This window comes from Mus musculus, chromosome 15 (genome assembly GCF_000001635.26).
Source record: "Mus musculus strain C57BL/6J chromosome 15, GRCm38.p6 C57BL/6J".
NCBI lineage: Eukaryota > Metazoa > Chordata > Mammalia > Rodentia > Muridae > Mus > Mus musculus.
Window position 1 is genome coordinate 61,156,808 of NC_000081.6, and position 13,650 is coordinate 61,170,457.

A 13,650-nucleotide genomic window follows, 5' to 3' on the forward strand; every position below is an offset into this window, starting at 1 on the left:
ATTTTAGGTGAATGCAGTCAGAAGTGGGATCAGATAACCTGGAACTGGAGTTCCAGAGGATTGGGGGCCACTCCGTGGGTGCTGGGAACTGCACCTGGTCTTCCAAACTGCAAAATAGTAAGCACTGCTAACCAGGGAGCCACTTCTCTAGCCCCTTAAGGGACCATTCTAAACAATGCAGGAAACCAAGACTGTGAAAGATGACATAAGATTTCCAGCCTCGATTATATTCACATTCAGTAGTAATAGTTCTCAAAATTCTGAGTGAAACAGAAGGCCCACAAAGAAGTGTGAGATCATGAGAAAAATATTTGTACCTGTTTTATTTATAAACTATTATCTACAGAATGAAAATCATTAACCTATAAATTACAGATTAGAGACAACAGATCAGACCTTAAAGATGTGGTAGTAATACATTAAGTTTCTAAAATAATGTTTTTTAGCTTAAAGGACATTTATTTTTAACTTAAAAGGTGAACTACATTTTAATTAACCTTGTGCCTTTAAACGCAGTCTGCAAGTTCTAGAGAACTCAGTTTTGACTTTGAATTCACCTAATGGAGGGATCAAGAATGTTGGATCCGGAGTGAGCTTCTTTTGAGGACTGTTTGTCAATAACAGCTTTTGCCACAGAGGGCTTTTGTGAGGATTAACCACTGAAAGGTACGCTAAGCCCCATGAACACCGACTTGCAAACAGTGGGACCTAGCTAATTGACTTCTCTCCCACTTTTCTTCTTCTTCTTTACTAGACTACTTCAAAGCAGAAGCTGTTTCAAAAGAGCAGGGGGCAGACAGTGAGGACTAGAGAGGAGAAAGCAGAGGAAGCCCAAATTAGTCCTTGTCGAGTCGAATTTGGTGGTCCGATTCCGATGCAGTTCCGGAATCAGCCACACGATGGCAGCACAAGCATGGTGGCCTTCTAACTATCGAAAGCTTGGGCAATTTAAATTCCCAGTTTTAAAGCTAGGGGCGCTTGGGTGTGTTTGTAGTTGTGCCTGCGAATCAAAGCTGTGCCCATCTTTAATAGTCTCAGCTGAGCTGTAACGCAGATCGACAGGAAAATCTACAAGAGCTTCACGGTCTTTCCCGAAAAATCCCAACAGGAGTTTGATAGTAAAAAAAAAAAAAAAAAAAAAAAAAGAAGAAGAAGAAGAAGAAAAAGGAGAAAAAGCACCTAACTTGGTATTCATTTCTAATGGGGGAGAACGTCCTTAAATCCGCGGCATCTGTTCCGCTGGGTTTGCTGTCAGTGAGCAGGTATTGCGGTTAATGAGCCACCAGCTTGCTGCTCCCAGGGCCAGGCTGGAGCAGTCAGCTGGTGCAGGGATGGGACCTGCAATCAGCAGCTGTGCACCGACATGCCCCGGGACGGAAAATGTGATTTGTGACACAGCAGCTTGGGAATAATAATGAAAACATAATTGCTCCGGGCGGATGGCTCGCTGTCTTTCAATTGCTAAGCTACTTCACCTCACAAGCGGGGAGCTGTGCTTCTCAGCTTTCATTTCTCTGGGACAACCAAAGGCACAGCTCTCGGGTATCCTGCTGCCCTTCTTAATGAATGTTTCCTTGAATCCCTGAGAAGAGCTGCGTTCCCTCCCTGTTCCTCCAACCAGGAAAATCTTTCCTCTGCTCCGACTTCGGCAGTAGCAGCCAGTCTGCTTAAGCAAAGGCCCTAGAGTCATGGCTGTGACTTGTTCTCTGCTGCCTATTAGTATTGTTGGGGTTTGCTTTGCATTCTGGGAATTTTGTTTTTCCTAGCCCATTCGCTTCATTTAGACTTCACACCCACGCCTCTTAAACCATTTCTCATCATGACTTTGGTCTTCAGGAGACTATCGCCTTCGGGACGATTATTGCCTGTGTAGGAATACTGGGATGAATAGAATAGGAATGCTACGATGACCCATGTCTAGAGTTTGCATCTTCCAGTGATGGAGGGCAGAGGACCCTAAGGAAGACCTCGCAGCAGCTTTGGTTTGATCTCCCAATTGGGGAAGTCCAGTCTCCTGGGTGTCATGTTTGGGATCTGAGATCAGTCACTGGGTGATGTGGGTGCTGTACCTCATCCCCGGGGCATCTGCCCTGGAGGGATGGTGTGGGCGGCTGTTGTAGCTCCTCACAGGATGCCCCCTGTGTACACAAACAATTCTACCTCATTTGTGCAGGGTGTTATTGCTGCCATGGGTTCTGGATGGCTGACCCATGACAAGTCGTTCAGTTTTTAAGTTTGGATTGTTTGGGAGTTCAATGCTAAAAGGAAGGGTTGTTCCCGCTAAAGAGGGTTGAAACTTCTTGTTTTCCCTTTCCCAGACTGATCATTTTGAGGCAAATCTCCAGTGGAGAAGAAGGGGAGTCTGCAGTTGCTCCCTGTTGTGGTGAGATTTATGTGGAACACTTTGTATTTATGCTATTTCTCTTTCACTTACTATTGCTTTTTTCTGTCCTGGTTTCTTGAGTTACCTTCCAAATGTACCGTTTTGGGTACTGGTTTTGAATTAACTGCAGTCTAGACTAAAACAAGGCCACCTGGGACCCAGAAATCAGAATGCAAATCCCTTAGTTAACACACACACACACACACACACACACACACACACACACACACACACACTCATACACTGCTGAGTCTATGGAAGGAAAGTTGAGTAGAAGATCAGTCTGAGGAGCTTTAGTCAAATCTCACCCATCGTACAAGTAGCTGGTGGTACGCAAAGGCCAGGCACCATGTTTGCTGGATTCTTTGGGCCCAAATCCCTGTGTATTCATAGGTGTTAGTGTCTAACTCCAATTGTCCCAGAAGCAACAACCACCCACATTTGGGACTGACTTCAAGTAGAAGAGTCAGCAACTGTCACCATGTTTGATTTAAGGAGGGCATTAAGCCTTGGGGTGGCAGTACATTATGTGGGTGGAACGACACTTTCACCTGAAGCTATTTGTCACCGTGGGTTAAGTCAGAGCTTGTAGCAGGATTGGCAGCCCTGGGTAAGTGTCACATGACGGCCACACTATAAGCTGCCCTTGACTGATGACCGACTCTGAGTCACAATCCTGCAAGCACCTCTAAACATCCTATTTAGCCCAGACTTCACAATAGAATCATTTAGAGTTCCCCTCGTAATGATTTTGCTCACACCTTCACCTTAACATTCTGCTTTCCCTGCCCTGAGGATAGAGCTTGAGTGTTCGGAAAGTTTGGCAGGTGGTGTGTAACAGGAGTGGTGTTGGAGAACAATTGATTGATATGGTATCTCTTCACTATCATCCAAGAAAGCTCTCGTTACACACACACACCCCCTAATTTGTGCAAAACGAAAGCAATGAATGCCTTGGAGAAATTGGGACACATCCAGGTTATTATGGACCAAAGGACCAAAGGCAGGTCTGACTCTAGAATTTCAGGTTCCAAGCAAAATGAAACCTGCCAAATTTCTATTCTGAACACCCCAGATTGGTTGGGGGGAAAATTAGGCTTCACCAAGTGGGCATTATGGTGGCCAAAAGCAGACTAAAGGTTTCTTTGGAGTTCCAACTTGATCTTAATAGCTTCGTTGCTTTTGCACAGTTACTTTACTTTCTATAAAATCAGTTCTCCGGGAAGGCAGGTAAGGGCTGTTCATAGCACCCACATGTCCCACATTCCAACTTAGCAGCTAAGCTTGCTGGTTCTTAGACCAACAGACAGAAGCTGGGGTGATTCTATGAGGTTGGACATGGAGGAAGGAGAAGGGGGCTTGCTAGGAGAAATGGTTAAAAATCTGAGGCTCCTGGAAAATCAATTCTGTTTGTATCTTCTATTGTCTTTTTTGCCTTAGGAGAACACAGGCATTAAAGATGGAGGTAGTGGCATGATTATGTTATTTGAGTTCTATACAGCTTCAGTCTCAGGAGTCAATGGATGCTTTCTATGACAGTCAATGAGAAAGTAGCATTTTAGACAAGAGTCCAGATGGTCACTGTCACAAGTACTTTGCTCTATGGTCTCAGAAGAAAGCATGTACAGGCATCAATGAATGGATCCAACAAAAACATTATTTCAAAGGCAGGATGGCTGACCTTGGCTTGTGGGCACAGTTTGCTGAGGCCTTCTCTATTTGGCTGCTACTAAGGGCAAGTTAGACAATTGGAAAATCTACTATCCTTGCTCAATTCAGCTCGAATTATAGGCTGGACTGAATCTTCATCCTGTCTTCCATTTTATAATCTAAAATCACTCATGTAATTCATATCTACAGAGACAGAAAGACAGAGGGCTGACAGGCACACATGTGCACACACACACACACACACACACACACACACACACACACACACACACACACGGATCTTTCCAGTCCTGGATTTGATTTCCAAGTGAGGACTTTGAGGTTGATAACAATTCATAGCTTGTAAGTCCTAAAGTCAGCCAGAATTTGTATGCAGGCCTTTGGGAAACTAAAGCCCAGATTCTCTAGACTATAACAATGTTTCTAAGCAATGCTTTGAAAATAATTTGAGGCCAGTGATCCACGAGTCAGTCTATGCTTTCATTTACTTTCCCTGAATGACTCTTGGACCAAAATACAGATAGGATTAAAATATACCAGGCGAGTGACTTTTTTATTATTAGTAGTAGTATTGCACCTAAGATTGAAGCCTCTGCAGCTGAGCACACTGCCTTGCATCCTGAAGGCAAATGTCAGGAGAGTAATTTCCCTGGGCCCCGCCTTCCCACATCAAGGAAATACTTGGCAGCACATCTAAAGTTTCTTCTTATTTTTGACCTTCCAGCTGTCTCTGTTATCACAGGATCTGGCAAGCACAGGGAGGGTTAGATCCCATTGACACTGGCCCGCTGAAGGCCATAAATGGACTTCCTCCTGCCATTGTCTTTAAATGGCCTTTTCGGAAATATCTACAAGGTCAAAACACACACTGCAGCCCAGACGCCTGCTCTCCCTGCCACTCACTTCCTCTATGTTAAACTTCAGCTAAATGTACCTTTATGTGTCTAATCATTTTTGATATCTGAGGAACGATCCAATAGGTGCTCTTTGTGCTGCCTTTTAGAAGCGGTGGTGCCAAGACCCATGTCGGGTGGATAAAGATACACTGTGCTTAAAGGAACATTGTCTTCCCATCAGCATAGAAGAGCAGATCTATTCAATTATGTTTTCTATGTACAGCATATCTGTACCAGGCTGCTATTCTTTCCCCTGGGATAGCCTAGGTGATCTTGTTTCAAATCTACATCCACGGAAGAGCACAGCTTCAAGACTGCTACAAGTCCCGGTGTGTGCACCAATCGCTTTGGTACAGAGAATAAGCATATTGAGTGGATGAATGAAAATGAAAAGGCCTGGAGCTAGTTCTCAGTGGGTCTTCTATTTACAGACCCAGATATTTTTTGAATATATGACTAAGTTTTGTCACATTTTTCTCTTCCAGTGTGCACAAGCATCCACTGCTTGTAGAATATTTCATAAGGCCACAGAACAACAGCAACTATCTATGACCTGTGGGGTTAATCATTACTGAACAATTCCAACTGAGATATCACACAATGCTTACATATGAGGGGTTATATTTCTTATGCTGTAAATGCCAGTCTTATTGGGTATTCAATTTACAGATATGAAAAAACGACAGAGAGTTGGCCTTAGGAAGCAACCCTGACATATATCAAAGAGGACACAGTGCTCAACCTGCACCAAAGCCTGTTTATTTTGAGACTTGCCCTCTTTTTAAGTTGTATAGACAACAGATGGTTTGAGCATCATCACTAATGAAAACTTCTGACACAGCGTAGGAAGTCAGGTGGGGTCTCTCTTACTATGGCTCTCACCTTTTGAGAAGCGAGATGGAGGGAGGGAAGGATAAAAAGAGTGACCAGGACAGAGGAAAACAGAGGAGGGTACATGGTGTGATGGAAGAACTGAAGAATGTGATAGAGACTCTTGCAAAAGGCAGACATGGTGGCATAATTACAAAACCATTTAAAGTGGGATTAGTGTGACCAGTGTAGGGACTACAACCTCAGAAAAGAGTTTCAGAGAAACAGTTGCTGCAGTCTCAATTCATTGTTCCTCCTTGGTTCAACAACCATTTCCTCAAAGTAGGCTATGCACCACCAAAGGAATGCACCCAGTCTATACCATTAGGAAACTTACAATCTCAGGAAGAGAATTAGAGAACAAAGAAACAAACCCTCAGGAAACATCAGGTAGTCAGAGCCACTGTGTCCAAGTATGTTAACCTTTCTCAGCAGGAGCACCCAGTCCTGAAGCTTAAAGAAGATGTACGTGATGTCTCTTCTATGCAGTGGTCTAAAGTGGCACCAGGTATGAAAAACCCTTGAGATGATTTAAAAGATTAAAGCTAATGAATATCTTTCCATGCATCCTGTGATTCACATGGGAAACTCCAGTTGAAGTAAGCACTCAGGTGTGAAGCTGTGCTCTGGATCCCAAGAATTTAGTCACGTGAAATGAGAGCATGGGGAGAAGGCAGGGCTGCAGATGTTGGAGAGACTTCCGGTTTGGATGCAGAAGTCCAGAGAGGCAAAGCATAGCATAGGACGAGGTAGGGTAAGGAAAAAGTGCAAGAGGCTAGCAGAGGAACAAATTATGCAAAATATTTCACATTAAGAGAAGGCTTGTATTGACAACGTAGCAATAGTTACTAGAGAGCTAGTGGTCTAAGGAAGAAGAGCAGTTAAGATACCATGATGACACTGGTTGGGTGTTATTATGGCTTGTATTTAGAGGGTCTTCCAGGTACTCATGTATTGAAGGTTTCAGAGGTCGGGCTTTGGAAGGCAACGAGGGCTCTGACCTCAATAATGGTTTCACATATGGATAGATTAGTGATTTTATACCATTAGTGGATATGATAGTTCATGAGGAGATGGGTCTAATCAAAAGAAACAGGTTACCTGCTGGGTACACTCTTTGTCCTGATCTTTGCCCCTTTCTCTTTCTCCCTACTTCCATTCTTAACTTCTCTTCTTTCTGACCACCATTCCATCATCAGCTCCCCGTTATCTGCCTCACTGACCCCAAATAAACCCGCCCTCCTCTTAAATAATCTCACCTACGTATTCTATCACAGCAGTAAAAGGTTGATTACCACAGGTGAGTTCATCAACTTTACCAGATACAGTAATGGAGTCACTGGAACTGGATAGGCGACTGTGCATGAGAAAAGGAGGAGACGCCAAAGATAGAAGTGAGACCTTTGAGCAGTGGGTAAGTGAAGGAGATATTTACAAGGAAGGAGAAAAAAGGGACATTTTCGTAAAACAAAATAAAACAAGCAAACAAATAATCTCAACAATTTCATTTTATTGCTACTACAGTAAGTACCTATTTGAATCTGAGCAGCAGAAATATCTTGAGGAGATAGGGTCTAATCAGAAGAAACAAGTCACCAGGGTTTATATACTCTTGGTCCTGCTCCTTGCCTCCCTATTTCTTTCTGTCTCTGTCTCTCTCAAGTTGAGTACCGAATAGATGAATCTGTAGTCTTCAAACACCAAATAAATGTCACAGTGTACCAGACATGGCTCCTAGCAATGCAGCTGTGTTTAGTGCCTGATTGGAATCAGATGGAGAGAGATAGAGATAGACACAGAGAGAGAGTCAAAGAGATGGGGAAGGCAAGGATCAGAACCAAAAGTGTACCCGTTCTGGTGACTTATCACCCTGGTGATATGTTTCTTCTGGTTAGACCCCATCTCCTCAAGAAACAGCTAACTTGCTTGTGATGATAACTTACACAGCATCTTCTAAGTGAAGAATTAAACTAACAAGTTAAGAGGTCTGGAGAAGCCCATCAACATGTTTAGTTGAAGAAAGGGGGAGGGACCTTCCCAGAAGAGTGAGAAATCATAATGAGGGAAGAATGGAAGAGACAGACTCAGTCGTTTATGAGGAGGGCTGGTCAGTCCTGCCAAGTTCGGCTGAAGGGACAAGAAGCAGGAAGTCATGGAGCCTTCGTGTCACATACTAAGGGGTCAGGACACAGATCCAGCCACCTGCTCCTCCTGAAATCTGTTTTAAAAAACAGCAAGATGCACAAAAGGACAGCAGACAGTGTAGTTGGGAAATCACAGAATCTCCTTGTAGCTTGTTTATAATAACTTGGACATGCTACATTTTCTCAAGATAAAGGAGCAATGTCTTGTCCATTACCCTGCCTGATTGGAAGCTGAGAGGATATGGACACTTATTCCAGAGAAAAGCAAGCCTCAGGAGGCTCTGGCTCACTAATGACTGTTTCTCCATGATTTCTCCTGTCCCCTTTGACCACTGCCGTGGCTACTGTCGCATCACTTCAATTCCCAGGACAGTACCATTTGCCAGCAGATTCTGCTGTCGAAGCAAAAGCTTCCTGGCTGGTTATATAAAACACAATGTGGGAAAGAGTTAATTGGCAAACAGAGTGACTATATTTGCAACCCAAGAAGGCCTGCTGTGACTTGCTATCTGCAGAGCTAAGCAGCTTGCTGTACAAGTGATATTCGAAGCTTACTGCTGTTAATGCCAACGGGGCCACTTAACACCTCCCTGTAAATGGTCTCAAGATTAATATCTTGCCATTTAGGTTATGTTCTTTTTTTTTTTTCTTTCCCTCCTTAGGATGAGAAATTTTCTTCATCTTTTGCCTAAGAGAAGGTCAGACATGGCAAATCCCTGGGGTGAGAGGCCCACTGGAAAGTTACTGTATAACTACACTCCGTGCAGTATGAATCACAGAACTGGAAAATTACTCAGCAATGAGGAAAAGACATGGCCCGTGGAATCCAAGACCTGCATTCATATCTGTAGACATGAGTTTAACTTAAATTAGTAGTTCTCAGCCTTTCTAATGTAGCAACCCATTAATACAGTTCCTCGGGTGGTGGTGACCCCCAACCATAAAGTTATTTTGTTGCTATTTTAAAACTGTAATTTTCCTATTGCTACGAATTGTAATGTAATGTAAATGTATGTGATGGTCTTAGGTCACCCCCGTGTAAGGATCCTTTGCCTGCAAAGGTGTCATGACACAGAGGTTGCGAACTGCTGACATAACGTGTCAGCATTAACTTTCTTTTATTTAGTGAGAGAGGGAACACAGTAACTCGTTATCACTTTTGTTGGTGGACAGCTCATTCTAACCAGGCCTCCTCCCTTTCCCACTTACTGAAGAGTCACAGCTTCAGCTGTGCATTCTTCATGATTGTTCCACCCCTTCCTTCAATAATGTTCTTTCCTTAGGACTTTCTGACATCCTGCATGCCTAAGGGTTCCTTCTGTTTTCTTCTTCCTCGAATTTCCGTAATAGCTACTTCTCAACTGATCGAAGAAGCAGGAGGTAGGCTGTCTTCTTGATTTTTCTTACACACTCCCTCTAGTTAGTAGCCATTATCATCTCATTAGGCACCATGCATGTGCTGACAACTCTCAAATGCATTTCTGGAGCCTACACGTGTCCTTGAGATATGGTTTGTTTCACTCACCTGCCCAGCTGGCATTTGCACTGGGGTGCTCTTTAATCAACATGTATCTTATATCAACATACTTCTGAGTCATGAACACCTCCTTAAGAATCTAGTTTCCCATGTTTACCACTCCTAAATCAAGTGTACCACAACGATCCTCATGACTTCAGCTAGAAGTCCCAGGTTCATAATCTTTTCCTCTCTTTCTTGCTCTCTATATATATGTTCTCATATGGACTCTAATTCACAAAAACCTATTCAGTTCATTGATTTCTGAATGTTTTTATGCTCATTTCCTGGGTACTGCATTTTTCATTGCCATTCTAGAGCCACTTGCCATCCTTCTCCATCCAGTGCTATTGCTTGGCAGGCTTGGCATCATCAGTTCCCTAGTTGCTGTGCTTCGGCTGTGAAAACAGAGAGAAGGAAAGCCTGGGGTTAAGGGATGTGTTCCATGCTTTCCTTGATTTGAGGCTTACTATACACTGAAGGAATCATCAATAGTAAGCCTACTTTATCCATACAGGAAGCCATTCTCTTGCTCCAGGTCTCCAAGATTCTAAACAGTATTCTTGTGGCTTCTGTGTACCCTGACTTGAATGAAGTCTGTATTGAATGTCCCCAAACTATTTTTACTTGAAAATTCTCTTAGGCTTTCTATTGCTGTGAAGAAACTCCTTGACCAGGGCAACTCTTTTTCTTCTTTCTTTTATTAATCACTTGATTTGTTTACATTTCAAATGATATCCCCCTTCCCAGTACCCTGCCAACCCACTCCATCCCATTCTCCCTCCCCTTTGCCCTTATGAGGGTGCTCGAACACCCACTCTCCCACACACGCCTCACCACTCTAGTGTCCAACTATGCTGGGGAATCAATAGGCAGAACCCCCAGTTGATGTATCGAGCTCACCCATCTCAAAAAATTTACCCCAGAATTGTTTCTGTCTAAAGGAAAGGCAGGGACAAAGAGTAGAGCAGAGACTGAAGGAAGGAAAGGCTACCCAGAGACCACCCAACCTAAGGATCCATCTCATCTGCAGACACCAAACCCCAACACTATTGCTGATGCCAAGAAGCTCTTGCTGACAGGAGCCTGGTATGATTGTACCCTGCACCTGATCATGGCAACTCTTATAAGGAACCATTTTATTAAAGATAGCTCCCAGTTAAGAGATTTAGCTCATTATCAGTATGTCAGGAAGCATGGTGACTGTACTGGCTAGTTTTGTGTCAACTTGACACAGCTGGAGTATCACAGAGAAAGGAGCTTCAGTTGAGGAAATGCCTCCATGAGATTCAACACTAAGGCATTTTCTCAATTAGTGATCAAGGGGGAAAGGCCCCTTGTGGGTGGGACCATCTCTGGGCTGGTAGTCTTGGTTCTATAAGAGAGCAGGCTGGGCAAGCCAGTAAAGAACATCTGTCCATGGCCTCTGCATCAGCTCCTGCTTCCTGACCTGCTTGAGTTCCAGTCCTGACTTCCTTGGTGATGAACAGCAGTATGGAAGTGTAAGCCGAATAAACCCTTTCCTCCCCAACTTGCTTCTTGGTCATGATGTTTGTGCAGGAATAGAAACCCTAACTAAGACAGTGACAGTCAGGAAGACATGGTGATGACAGTTCTATATCCAGATAAGCTGGCAACAGGAAGAGAGGGTGACCCTGGGCCTGGCTTGAGCATCTGAAACCTCAAAGCCCATTTAGAGTGACAATACTTCCTCCAACAAGGTCACACCTACTTCAAAAAGTACCACTCCCGGAGGGCCTATGAGGATAATTTTATTAAAACATCACAAGAATGTATATTTTTTTTTACTGGTTTCAGTTCAAGCCTCCTTATATCTTTATTTGAATCAACATGGACACACAAACACACAGTCATGCCCATACACGTGCACATATATACACACAGATAACGAAAGAAGACATCTCTCTATATCTCAATCTATATCTATCTAATTAATTATCATCTGTATATTTATGTGTCTTTCTATCTATCCATCTCTATCATCTATCTATCTATCTATCTATCTATCTATCTATCTATCTATCTATAATCTATATGTTTGTGTGTCTATTGATGGGGCGTGGGTGGTATAAAGAGAAAAACTGTTCTCCTAGCTATTCTAAATCTATTGAACCAACTTAATATAGTCTTTCTGCAACAGTGATTATTATAATGTATGCACTGTATCACTACGAGGCTAACAGGAATCCATAAACATCCAGTTTTTTTTTTTTTCACAACCTCTTATCATGGAATCAAATCCTCTTCTGAACTTTCCCCTACTAATTCCTCCAAGCACATCTTCCTGGCTTCTACAGCTTTTTCTTGCATCCCAGTCAGGCAGATACTACTAAATTCTCTAAAGCGCACCTGCATAATTATTTTTTTTCCTGGATTGGAGATGAACTTTGCTGTCATGAATCAAAACTTCTGAGAATGTGACACAGAATCTTAAGTGGACCAAGGTAATGGCTCAATGAGTTCTGAGACTGCTCAAGCTGAGAACCCTAATTAGGATCTCCAACACCCCACCAAAATCTAGATGAGGTTGCATACTCTTCCCACCCCCACCCCCAGTGCTTTGGAGGAAAAGGGGGTAGAGCATAGGGGATCGATGCCCAGAGATTACAGCAAGCCCTAGTTCTGAATAACATGGCATCCTTTCTTGTTTCTCCCAGAGACAAGGGGCCAACTACTTCCTCTGTTGAACAGGCATGTCTATCTCATTGTGAAACCACCTACAGAACCATGGAAATGGAATTTAACTCAAAAGACCTCTCCCAAGAGGGAAGTATGAAGTGAATGGGGCTTCCCCTTCCCTTACTTTTATAATTACTTCTTCTAGATAAAGCTATAGCAAAGTATGATTACAGGCATTTTTCAATGGCTCTTGTTCCTGGGCTATGAGCTTTTGATTAACTAGAATCTATCAGGACTGAGTGATATGGAAGAGCTGGCACTGGTCTTGGCTCAAAGGTCACCTATCTAGATTTGTGACTCACAAAATCCCTAAGAGTCATTAACCATTGCTTTCCCACAGCCTAAAGGGTGGGAACATTTACTTCAATAAAGTTTGGAGATCTAATGGATATGGACATTTTGTAATAGAACACTTGAAGTCAAAAAAGTACTCCAAAACATTGGTTTCCTTTTCCACACTTGACAACGAGTAGAATGTGCCTTGCCATTAGCCACTCCAAGCCGTGTCAATGGATACCATTGGACAAAACAGTGATTATGCCTGCAAGGGACCACCAATTATTGGTGAGCTGCCTAGCTATCCTGGGAACCACGGGCCAACTAGTCCATGACCTTTAGTCTTAAGTGACCTCCAAATTACCAGTTAAAATGAGCACTTCTGTATGTCTTTGAACTATGAGGATTTATATAAAGTTGGCTGAAGAACACCAAGAGTAGGTTATGAGTCACTTTAGAGCCCAAGTTTTTTGGCTTTCACAAGAGCCTTTCCAGTCCAATTACATGATAGAATTTATTTTTAAGATTCACTTGTGTAAGGGCTTGGAGTCCTTTTCCAATACCATATTTTATTCCTTGTACTATCCTTTCCAGGTGCTAGGATTCCATTCCATTTAGGAATTACTCCAGACTGTGATTTTTGTTCATATTTAATAGTCATCTCTTTCTTTCTCTTGGTATAAAAATGATGGTTAGTGTTAAGTAAGTATTTACATGATCTACATTAACTCTTTCAGTAATCTTGTGACCATATACTAGTATCTCCACTTTGTAACAGAGCATGGAAGCTTATAGATGCCAAATAGGCAGGGTCATTAATGTCAGGGGTTGCTCATCCAGGTTTATATGACTCATTCTGAAATATATGCTCTTAAATATATGATACAATATCCTGATTACTTATACAATGAATACCTTACCTGTTTTCTGTGCATCCAGGAGTAAACAGTCTTTTGTTTTCTGTATGCTGAGTTCAGTCCTTAAAAACGGAGCAGACTTATGGTCTTTCAAAACTGCACAAAGATGCAACAGCCAATGATTTGACATCTACCATTGAAATCAAAGTATCTTGAACTCAGGAATTCTATAGCAATGTTTTCTCCAACACAAGTATTTCATATAAATCTCTCCAAATGGCACTATTGCTATCTCTGTCCCTTTACTGGAAGATTTGGAATTCTTTCTTCACGTTTC

The 13,650-nt window shown here is 42.7% G+C and overlaps 1 long non-coding RNA gene across 2 annotated transcripts, besides 1 other annotated feature; it reads left to right on the forward strand.

The window, feature by feature from the left end:
• The first annotated feature begins 349 nt into the window (after positions 1-349).
• On the forward strand, positions 350-10,156 carry Gm38563. Of its 2 annotated transcripts, XR_003951517.1 has the most exons (4): positions 350-2,383; positions 6,253-6,328; positions 7,121-7,234; positions 8,627-10,156. It is a non-coding gene; the product is annotated as a predicted gene, 38563 (long non-coding RNA). The 2 variants fall into 2 exon arrangements; XR_875374.2 differs by lacking the exon at positions 7,121-7,234.
• Positions 830-1,924: an enhancer, noted in NCBI's record as "VISTA enhancer mm641". NCBI's record gives its function as "enhancer in: midbrain (mesencephalon)[5/10]" and the evidence as "EXISTENCE:transgenic organism evidence [ECO:0001131][PMID:17130149]".
• Positions 10,157-13,650: the final 3,494 nt, after the last annotated feature.